The following is a 10,061-nucleotide window of genomic DNA, read 5'->3' as shown; positions in this document are numbered from 1 at the left end:
TTTGTCATTGTTTGTTTGCATTTTTCACTCCATCTTGCTTTTCTTGGCACACTTTCTGCCGGGGAATTTTATTCCTCACACAAAGCTGACCTTTGCCCTTCTAGACAATTCTAATGTATACTCCCCCATCCCCACACAAAAAAAATGAATATTCCCCCCTCCCACACCCAGGACAGGGGTCGGAATCTGCCGATGTGGAATGATCCCCTACTAAACTGTACATCTCCCCGAGGTGAATCAAATTTCCCTGCTTGGAGGGTCAGAGCAGGATTATAAATATAGCAGCATCCCCCTAATCCACAAGCACTTGCTGCCTGCTCTGGGACTCTAGCAACTGAGCTGTTTAGAAATAACAGAGCCTGCCAGACAAGGCGCATCAGCAATAGGCCGATAGCGCAACCACAGCACCGATACCGCACTCAGCATACACTGGACCCCAGCAGCTACAGCCAATCAGCACGGACACAACTCACTAAGCCAGTCATCATTCACACCCTACCCCTCCTCCACTATCCCAGAATCCCCAGAGAAAAAATTGACAGTGCAGATCTCCAATGGTATGAGGGACTCACTGCTGGACACTCTGTTGCTCAAAGGTCTGTACCTGAAGGCTGTTGTTTGACTTATTCATTGTTTTACAGGACTATTTATGTAATCAGTGTGTTTCTAGATTGCTTTCAGGAAAAAGGATGAGTGGGTCTCTGCGTTCTGGAATCCTTGGGCTCATCGGGAATTCCAGTCTCCCAATCAGAGTTGGTAGAGAGAAATGTGCTTAGGGAACCAATCATTTATAGAACAAAACCATGTTGGAAATGATTCTTGAAAAACTTTTTACCGCTAATTACTACTGGCGAGTCAATGGCATTTTTGTTTGTTTCTGTGTTCTGTGTTTTAGATGAGAGTGTCTCCTCCTAGTGGTCTAACATGTCACTAAACAATTATTCTCAGAGAGGGCGATGTAGAGGAAGTGTTTTTTACACTCTGAAACACAATATCTAAAGTGTTGAATGTAACCCTTAACTACATGTAACTTCATTTGACCGTCAGTTGTAATGTCAAAAGTCAAAGGCTTTGGCATCAACTGGTTTAGATGCACAGAGAATACAATTTCTACAACTTGGCCTTCTTTGATCAGGCTGGCAATATCAGGGTGGATTTCCACTTCCCTGTGTCAGCACACTTTCTGGAGGACGTCAGTTTGGTTAGTGGGAGGATGCCTGTTGACTTTGCAAACTATGTGCATTGAGGCCGAAGCAAACAGGAACAAAGCCAGGAGGTTTGAAAGCTTGACAAAAAAACATTTGATACAGGGAGAGCAATGTCAAGGTCTTATGTACAGACAATAATATCTCGTTTACACCAGATAATCCTGCCTATCTTCTGTACAGGACATTTTTATTTGTAGTGGTTATGTTAACCACCAACACTAGTTGGAAGAGATATTGAAGTGCATATATATATATATAAATACACCACACCAAATCAAAACTTTGACCTAACTGCAAATTACAAAATTGTACCCAATTATTGTTCCATTTATTGTCAGAAGAAATTTTCTATTTTTCTTTATACATATAAATGTGGCAAAGTACAATTTTTTATTTTGCAAATTGTGGGAAGGTCCAAGTTTTTATTTGGTCTAGGCCAGTGCTTCCCAATCCTTAACTGAACTAATAATTGGTATAATCAGACTTTATTATGAATTGTAAGTCATTTGAGATGTCAGGTTGCATATAAATGTATATTTGTTATCCAAATTCTCCAACTTTTAGTAATTTAAAATTTAAAAGTCAAAGAAAGCTAATTATTAGTTCAATTAAGGTTTTAGTAAAATAAGGGTGGACACTGGTCTAGGCCAATGTCTGAGACTAGGAAGCACTTTCCTTACTGGTGCACAAAAGTTGAACGGTATAGACACTGAACAGTGAACTATAGCAGTCCCTAAAATTAGTGATTTATGTGGATTCAGTAGTATTAGTAGGAGTGTATGAGTAAAGTATCTGTGAAGTCTTTAGTCCATCATTTATGATTTTTGTCATTTTTAAAGAAACTTAAAAGTGTAACCTTCATCACATTCATGCCAGCTGTAAATACCCCAAAGGAGAACGCTTCAGTGATTCAGGATGAGAACTACATTGGAAATTAATCATCAAAACTAATCTCAACGTCATACCATAGTAATTATGTAGAGATAGTTGTTCAATTGCAACTAACATAAGAATGACTAGCTGCGGATGATATTGTATTAAGTCCTCCAGGTCTAGATTAAGTTCATGCTTATGAATCCCGATTTGCAACCAACCTCTCCTCACAATACTCTCCAGCTGTAGACTAAAATGTTACCAATTGCAACGAACTCCAAATGCACACAGTTGCCCCCTAGTGCCTCACATAGGTCTGGCTCTTAACACTCAGCCCCATTTTCGCCTGGTTGGATTTCATAGATGCACAATGTTTAATATGGACATCATAAGTAGTACAGGTATGTGACACCTATCAAATTAAACTAGACAACTTGGACTATAATATTATGCATAGTTGATTAGACAAATTATATTGCAGTACTACCACGTTTTTCACAAAAACAAAATGTTCACCTTTTTCCTCCATTAAAGTCTATGGGAAATATTATTATTATTTTAGTTGACTCATATTGAAATGTTGAGAGGTTGTTGGGTGAAAATACCATAAGAAATGAAGGAATAATGTGCATTTGAAAAAAACTAGCCTAGGTGGAAAAGTTTAGAGAATCTTTGTACCACAAAATACTCACAAAAGGGACATTTCTCCATAATAAGCCACTCAAATGAAAGCATACAAACTACAGAATCAGTTTCTGCATGGTTGGTCATGATTAGACACACTATATTGCAAAACTACCACTTTTTTCCAAGATAAATGAAAGCATACAAACTACAGAATCAGTTTCTGCATGGTTGGTCATGATTAGACACACTATATTGCAAAACTACCACTTTTTTCCAAGATAAATAATAGCATAATTATGAATTATGACATTTTAGGATTTTATGAAAAAAATGTCAGTGTAAACTTATTTTTCTAACAATTGTCCCTTAAAATACTAGTCAAAATACAACTTTTAAAACAAACTGGGTGACAATTAGATAAAAACTGAAGGAGTTTTTATTTATTTATTATGTAGTAAATATTTCCCATACTTTGCAAGTCAATATCTCCACACAGCAACATCCGATCTTAACATCATTATTAATAGATATATCTCAACCCGCAGGCGGGTTGAAAGCAATGGGGCTGAGTGTAAAGATCTAGCAAACTCAGTTAAACCAAATCTGGAGGTCTAAACTCCAGACATACAGTACTAACTATAGTTAGATGTTAAATACAGTTAATGCAACACAACTTATTACATGAGTCACTTTTAGGAAATGTAGATGTTGTACTAGTAATAAGAACCTTCAACAATTACACAATACATTTGTAAAATATTAAATCATTCAATTACAGATGTTAATGTTTTCAATTTCCAATGTATAATTAATGAGCAGTGCTTTAAACGAGACAAGTCTGCATAACATTTGCAATTGCAAGTTTGGTTTATTAAAGTGTTCCCTCGGTTTCATGGCTCCCTGATGGATGTACACCTGGCCAGAACATGGATGAGAGACCTCCTGGGAAAAAGAAAGGTTGCTGTTGGAAGAGGTTGGTGAGACCAGTAGGGGGCGTCACCCTGTGGTCTGTGTGGATCCCAATGTGCCAGTACAGGGATGGGGACACTGTGCTGTGAATAAGTGCCATCCTTCAGATGAGATGTAAAACCAAGGTCCTGACTCTCTGTGGTCATTCAAAATCCCAGGGAATTTCTCAAAAAGAGTAGGGGTATTACTATGGCCCTAATCTATTAAGGCCTACTAAAAATTATCCCTCAAAACATAAATAATTGGCATTAATCTCATTGCCCACCTCCCCACTGAATAGCTAATGTATGGTGAGAGTACTAGTGCACTATGGCTGCCGTCGCATCATCCAGGTGGGTGCTCTACATTGGTGGTGGTGGAGGTGGGACCCCCTAACATGTAAAGCACTTTGGGTGTCTAGATAAAGGGCTACAGAAGTTTAATGATAATGATATTATTATTATAATGCCCATATTCAAAACATTGCTATTTGCCAAAGAAGCAGACATGGCATGTAAAATTGGCATCAAAACATTTCTCTGGTATGCATTTGTAGTCAATAGGCAAGGGGACACTGAATTGTCCAGGGGCATCATGTTTAGTTTCCCTGAAATATTTGGTGTCTCTTGTTTAAATCATGCAGGAGCGATATAAGAAATAAAAATCATACTGTCATCGTGTCTCTCTATATTCTGTAAATGTGTTACCATGGGGTGCATACGCAGTCCAAGGGGAGATGGAATTTTCCAGAGGCACCATTTTTTACCATCTCCTTTGAAAAAAGTGGTGAAAAGATGAGCCCCAATTTTAAAAAGCCAAACATCTCTATTCATCATTCATATGAATTCCAATGCTTTATTTTGCTATTATTGTTGGTTTGTGAAATTAGAAATTGAAAGCTTGAAAGTTTATTTTTCCCTGTGTCCCATTTACTAGTTAACCTTCCATACTGTACTTTCACTTTTCCATCAGTACTGCAGTACTGTATTAAACAAATAGTCATCAAAGTATCTGAGTAGAAATGTGATACATAGACACCTCTGCTGGTATACTCTCCCCGCTATTGGTCAGCGCGCCGGAAACGACTTCTTCTGCAGAACCAAAGCAGTGACCAGAGCAGTCCATAGAAAATTGAATTTCCAAATAAATATAATGACATATTTCAGTTTTAGGCTATTCATTTCTTGATTATATTGAAACTGCATTACTTAACTGTGTCCCTGCCCCCTCCCTCATTTGAGGTCAGCAGGCCAGTAAACCCGGAGCCATGTGTTATAACGTAATTATAACCTCAGTTGCTATCTGGTAATTTTTGTAATGTCACATCCTGACAGTTGCGTTATTACTAAAGTTAATAAAATGATCAAAGATAATTTACTTATGCACATAAACCAATAATTGAAGAGACAGTGCTAGTAACCTTTTACATTTTATTTATATTACTTTTTTGTTGTTATTGTTATGTATGCATGTACCTTTTACAGATAGTTAAATGGTTTCACATTTTCCTAATAAACAACATCTCAAATCAGTTTCTCACAGATTGATTTTAATTCTATATGGCATAAATATATATTTATACATGATTTAATATCTATAGTATGACTTTAATTGCCACAGGGTTGCCTCTCCTCCAGTGTGATTGTGAGTTCTAGCTCCATCTACTGGTTTCTGGAAGTGAAGCTATAGCAAATGTTTGTATGTACAGTACACACCAGCAACAATGACCACAAAGCCACAGGATGAACAGGAAGGTTTTTAAAATGACCAAAATAACATAATTTACAGGGACCTCAATATGTGAAAGTTCTCTATCAGTTACATCTGCTATGCATTTACCGCAGCCTAGGAACGCAATTAAAACACGTGAAATGCCAATTCAAGAAAGCAGAGTGACTTTCCTTCACTGCTGTATAATCTCTCTGAAAACCCTTGAATAAACGTTACAATACTGAGTTGATATGCAGACCCACGTTAAAGCTCATACGCTTGGATGTTGGTCACTTGGATCAAGATGTTCCAAATGCACAGTAGAGGGTGCTATAGGACCGTTCTTGAGAAAAATAAAAATAGATGAACCCAGGGATACCTTGTTGGCATGTAACTAATTCTTAGAAGTCGAATTCAAATGAATAGGATTTCTGAGATGTGGAATGGCTTATAATAGGCTTTAGCCCAAGACTCAGTGAGCCATGCTGGGTTTGATTGGGAAGCAAGGTATCAGACACTAGGGACACATTTATTTAAGATCACAAAACACCAGAAAAGTTAGCCTAGTTGATAATATAGTTGTACTTTCCTGAGCTGATGCTTAATGCAGTATAGTTTAGAGGTTGTACCAGCGGTGAGAATTTTTGTTAACATATCATCAAAGTTCAAAAACATTCTACATTTTCAGCTTCAACAACGATTAATACTGTGGGTATGTTTTTGTTGTTGTTGTTGTTGTTGTTGCTTTTAAAGAGATCAATTTTTAGCCCTGCAGCTGGCCTCTTTGACAGACAGTCATTGAAATGCATTCAGTCATGCGTTAAGTAGGATAGAACAATCACGTTTGCATATAAAAGGGCTAGCTAAACATGAACACCCAGCAACAGCACAGATTGACATTGCCATGGCCTGAAATCTTGTCTATGTCCAAGGAAGGCAATAGAGGGCACTCTCTCCTACCAATTCGAGGCCTCCTGAAACCACGCACAAAAGTTTAAAAAAGTCTATAGTTTCTTGATTGAGGTATAGATTAAATATATATAAAAATCATAACATAGTTTCACTGCTTTTAGAAAGGTAACTGATTTAGAACAGAATATACTTGGAGCTGGAATGTTGGGAAAATGTTTTAAAAATATTTTGCTGTATGTAACCATGTATGACACTGCTACCTTTCTATCAGTAATCACACACGTTCTTGCTCATTTCAAATGGCCCACCAATGTTGGTATACATGCCCATGGGTAACCGTGATTAAGAAAACCAGAGACACAGCTCGGTTGTGAATGAAATTGAAGCGGATATATTTGGTTTCTGAAAACGTTCCACATAAATCCCTCATCCGGTTTGGTGTTTCTGCCTCACTTCGACAATTCTGACGGCCCTGGGGGATAATTAATCCAGAACAAGGAAAAACACTTTGGCTTGGGGGAGAGCGTGCATGGAAAAGAGTATCCTGCAGAGCTTACAGCAGTGCCAACCCCCTCAGCCAGAATCTATGATGGGATCGTCTGGAATACAAATCATAGGGGGTTTGATTCCAGCTCTATACAGTTAGGTCCATAAATATTTGGACAGTGACACAATTGTCATCATTGTGGCTCTGTACGCCACCACAATGGATTTGAAAGGAAACAATCAATATGTGCTTGAGGTGTAGGCTTTCATCTTTAATTTGAGGGTAGTTATATACAAATTGGGAGAACGAATTACAGGAATTTAGGAATCCTGTATTTTGCATTTTGCCTCCAGTTTTGCCTTACAAATCAAAACAAACCAATCAGAGAGATAGCAAAAACATTAGGTGTCACCAAATCAGCTATCTGGTACATTCTTAAAAATAAAGTACACATTGGTGAGCTCAGGAACACCAAAAGGCCCGGAAGACTATGTTGGCCAGATCAAGAACACCCTCCAGGAGGAGTATCTGTGTCCAAGTCAACAATCAAGAGAAGACTTCACCAGAGTAAATACAGAGGGTTTACCACAAGATGTAAACCAGTGGTAAGCCCCAAAATCAGGAAGACCAGATTAGAGTTTGCCAAAAAAACATCTAAAGAACCCTGTACAGTTCTGGAACAACATCCTATGGACAGATGAGACAAAGATCAACTTGTACCAGAATGATGGGAAGAGAAGAGTATGGAGAAGGGAAGGAACTGCTCATGATCCAAAACATACCACCTCATCTGTGAAACATGTTATGGCATGAGCATGTATGGCTGCCAAGGGAGCTGGTTCCCTTGTATTTATTGATGATGTGACTGCTGACAAAAGCAGCAGGATGAATTCTGAAGTGTTCAGGGCTCTATTATCTGCTCACATTCAGCCAAATGCTTCAAAACTCATTGGATGGTGCTTCACAGTGCAGATGGACAATGACCCGAAGTATACTGCGAAACCCAAGAGTTTTTAAGGTAAAGAAGTGCAATGTTCTGCAATGGCCAAGTCAATCACCTGACCTGAATCCAATTGAGCAGCATTTCACTTGCTAAAGGCAAAACTGAAGGCAAAACGCCCCAAGAACAAGCAGGAACTAAAGACACTGCAGTACAGGCCTGGCAGAGCATCACCAGGGAAGAAACCCTGTCTATGGGTTCCAGGCAGTCATTGACTGCAAAGGATTTGCAACCAAGTATTGAAACTCATTATGTTAGTTTGTGCAAATACTTTTGAGCCCCTAAAACTGAGGGGACCACATATACAAATTGGTGTAATTCCTACACTGTTCACCCAATTTGGATGCAACTTTTCAAATCCGTTGTGGTGGCATACAGAGCCAAAATGATGACAATTGTGTCACTGTCCAAATATTTATGGACCTAACTGTAAAACAGGCAGTGTGAATAAAGTTGCTTCTTTGTTTTTCCTGGGAGCTGGCCAGATGCACTGTTAGCATGCCCCTTCGCCTTGTTTACAAATAAAACATGACCATGTCAGAAGAAAATAGGTCTCATTTCCAACAGCTCTGAATCGAAGAGCTAAAACATACCTGCGCTGACACTCAGGGACTGTACTGTGCATCCCAAACTGTTAATCCCGGGGTGATGTAATCTGACTGTAATTGATAATCTGCCACCAATGATTTTCTCCTTCATAATTTCAGATTGAAAGTAAGGAGAGCAGGGAACTGAATTTAGACATGTACGTAACACATAGCATCCACCCTAAGTGCCTATTTTACTAATATTTACCCTTCAAGATGACAGTAAAAAGAGTTGGACATCACTTACAGGCCAAATTTTCAAAGATTTTCCATAAAAAGCATATTTTCCAGCATTTGCGCTTTGTCATAGAGAAAATGAAACTTCAGAACTATTTTTGGGGATTATTTCTTAAGATTTATTTACAATTAGCAACAAAGAGTTCCAATGTATTCCAGTGGGGAAAGTTTGAGAAATCTGTGGAATATTTAATGTTGTTCCTTTTTTCTTTTCTTTTACAATTACACAGTGTGTGTGAATTCAATAAGGTTACAGTGAGGGAAAAAAGTATTTGATCCCCTGCTGATTTTGTACGTTTGCCCACTGACAAAGAAATGATCAGTCTATAATTTTAATGGTAGGTGTATTTTAACAGTGAGAGACAGAATAACGACAAAAAAAATCCAGAAAAACGCATTTCAAAAAAGTTATAAATTGATTTGCATGTTAATGAGGTAAATAAGTATTTGACCCCTTCGACTTAGTACTTGGTGGCAAAACCCTTGTTGGCAATCACAGAGGTCAGACGTTTCTTGTAGTTGGCCAACAGGTTTGCACACATCTCAGGAGGGATTTTGTCCCACTCCTCTTTGCAGATCCTCTCCAAGTCATTAAGGTTTCGAGGCTGACGTTTGGCAACTCGAACCTTCAGCTCCCTCCACAGATTTTCTATGGGATTAAGGTCTGGAGACTGGCTAGGCCACTCCAGGACCTTAATGTGCTTCTTCTTGAACCACTCCTTTGTTGCCTTGGCTGTGTGTTTTGGGTCATTGTCATGCTGGAATACCCATCCACGACCCATTTTCAATGCCCTGGCTGAGGGAAGGAGGTTCTCACCCAAGATTTGACGGTACATGGCCCCGTCCATCGTCCCTTTGATGCGGTGCAGTTGTCCTGTCCCCTTAGCAGAAAAACACCCTCAAAGCATAATGTTTCCACCTCCATGTTTGACGGTGGGGATGGTGTTCTTGGGGTCATTCCTCCTCCTCCAAACAGTTGAGTTGATGCCAAAGAGCTCAATTTTGGTCTCATCTGACCACAACACTTTCACCCAGTTCTCCTCTGAACCATTCAGATGTTCATTGGCAAACTTCAGACGGGCCTGTACATGTGCTTTCTTGAGCAGGGGGGCCTTGCGGGCGCTGCAGGATTTCAGTCCTTCACGGCGTACTGTGTTACCAATTGTTTTATTGGTGACTATGGTCCCAGCTGCCTTGAGATCATTAACAAGATCCTCCTGTGTAGTTCTGGGCTGATTCCTCACCGTTCTCATGATCATTGAAACTCCACGAGGTGAGATCTTGCATGGAGCCCCAGACCGAGGGAGACTGACAGTTATTTTGTGTTTCTTCCATTTGCGAATAATCGCACCAACTGTTGTCACCTTCTCACCAAGCTGCTTGGCGATGGTCTTGTAGCCCATTCCAGCCTTGTGTAGGTCTACAATCTTGTCCCTGACATCCTTGGACAGCTCTTTGGTCTTGGGCATGGT

This window comes from Amia ocellicauda, chromosome 22 (genome assembly GCF_036373705.1).
Source record: "Amia ocellicauda isolate fAmiCal2 chromosome 22, fAmiCal2.hap1, whole genome shotgun sequence".
NCBI lineage: Eukaryota > Metazoa > Chordata > Actinopteri > Amiiformes > Amiidae > Amia > Amia ocellicauda.
The sequence above is the reverse complement of the archived record's forward strand: the minus strand, read 5'-3'. Positions refer to the sequence as shown.